Here is a 2,220-nt window from a genome sequence, read left to right as displayed (position 1 = left end):
AGGGCGTCCTGTAGCATCAGCTTCTCCTCGTGAGAGCAACCTGCACAAAATAGAGCCTTCAACATGTTCAGATCAGGAAGATAAAAAAGAACCTACCATGGTGTCCTGTACACAGTAGGAGCAGCTCCCTCTCTCCGTTCCCTTACCTTGGAACTAGAACCAGCAGCAAGTAGGTTACCACTTGTTCCACCAAAGGAGAAGCTAAACATTTCGTGCGAGGGGCCAGTATTTAGCAAAGATATCTGGCAGACATTTAGAGAATGGTGAATGGTTGGATACAAAAAATGCAAGTATATTTTGATTTAGAAATAGCTGAAGCACTAATTACCTATACAGTACAGTGAATGTAAATACTAGATCAAACTATGCTAGTGAATCAAGTAGAAGAGATTATGTCCAGTGGCAGTAGGACACAGTAAAACAAAACAACAATCAGAACTGGGTTATTTCTATGTCAATGTGGAAGGAATTCATATTTGGCTAGGATTAGTATATAAATGCAATGGATCTATTCCAAAGTTAGTAAGAAAATCACTACTCCATATGTCATTGTACAGGTTGCGCTTTGCATCATGTCATCTCATTTTACATGAAAAGAAATTAATAGTTGTCCAGTGTGAACAGAGCAGAACAGAGAGAAACTCAATGAGATATAATAACTCATATTCAAACTTAATGAATTATGAGCCAACCTCAATCCAAACAAAGCATCCCAAGAATTAACAATTAATGCCTCACGCCTTTATGAGAATACAAATAACTACAATGCAGAAATATTGAACTGAGAACTGTAACTGTTTCAGATTAAGCAGCAGTGTCGTTTAAGCAGCAGTGCCGTTTAAGCGATTTCAGTACTCCTATTTATTTATGCAAGAAAACAGAGCACACATGAGGCCAGTTGATTTCCCTCCATACCACGTACTGTACTGTACTGTACTGTACTACGCTAGAGGAAAGTACAAGGTTGTGGTTAAGTGAAACACCGAGCCATTCATGGGTACGTGTTCCTCTGCCTCGGCCATGGCCTTAAAAGCCTGTCCAACTTCCAACTTTTAGAAACCTGAGATCATTGGCAAGTGGCATCGGCATTCTTGCTTGGCGTCAGTTAGCAGCAAACATTCAGAACTCCCCCTCACACATACACACAGTCAAAAAGCTCAACACTAAGCAGTTACAGTAAGTATTAGAGATGAAGCCACAATATTTATTTATGCCCCATCCGTCGGAGTAATTAAGCACCTCCGTGGAGCATAGAATTTCAGTGTGTTTGTTGACAGAGAAACCGTGAGCGTTGAGATCTCCTGGCTTGTCACAAGATACACGAAATTAGTTGCAAAGATATATTGTATCAAGCATATATTTTTATCAACAGATTCAATTATGAGCAACGGGAAGGAAAAACTTGCTGGAAGCTAGACTAAAGCTACACCATTCTAATGTTATCATTCAGAAATAGCCTAATTCATCTGAACCGAAGTAGAACAGAATCTCAGCTACGATGGCATATGTAAACATTTCAGCCTATCATCCACACATATGTAGTACCTGACTTGGTCATGCCGACGCCGCTGTCGATGATTGAGAGTGTCGGGGACGAGGGCGAGGTGGATGAAGAGCTTCGGCTGCGTGTCGAACTTGCTCTTGTCGGTCAGGCTCTCGAATCGGATCTTGACAAGCACCTGCAACAATCACAATTTCGAATCGCGTGTGATCAACAAACAGGCCAAGCATTCATCTCTGACGGAGAAGACTGACGAACAAAAAGAAACAGGGGAAGGCACAGAGGAAGCAGAGGACGAACGAAGGCACGAAAGACATACATGGAAGAAGTCCGACAGGTTGGGCAGCCCGACGACCTCCGTGAAGCTTGCGATCATGGCCCTGAACTGCCCTGTCCCTTCTCTGTCGTCGAGGTCGATGATGTCCGCTGAGAATATGGTGCAGGAGAGCAGGTTCAACGCGGTGGTGAACACGCCGCGGCTGGCGTCCACGGCGGCGCCCTCCCGGGACAGCCGAGCGACGTGGGACGCGAGCTGCTGCACCTTCTCTCGGCGGATGGACTGCTGCGCGTCGAGGCGGTGCGGCGCGAAGAGCTCCCCCGAGCACAACTTGCGGAGGGCGCGCCAGTGGGGGCTGCTGGGCGGGAGCCAGCCCATGGAGAGGCTGTCGTAGGCGCACGCGCGGGCGGCGCCGAATACCGAGCGCGCGGATATGAGCTCG

At 46.4% G+C, this 2,220-nt stretch overlaps 1 pseudogene; it reads right to left on the bottom strand.

Moving 5' to 3' along the window:
* The window catches only part of LOC119272307, a 72,296-nt pseudogene continuing 70,076 nt past the window's right edge, over positions 1-2,220 (bottom strand).

This window comes from Triticum dicoccoides, chromosome 3A, assembly GCF_002162155.2.
Source record: "Triticum dicoccoides isolate Atlit2015 ecotype Zavitan chromosome 3A, WEW_v2.0, whole genome shotgun sequence".
NCBI lineage: Eukaryota > Viridiplantae > Streptophyta > Magnoliopsida > Poales > Poaceae > Triticum > Triticum dicoccoides.
Note: the sequence above shows the minus strand (reverse complement) of the source record. Positions and strands in the feature narration are given on the sequence as shown.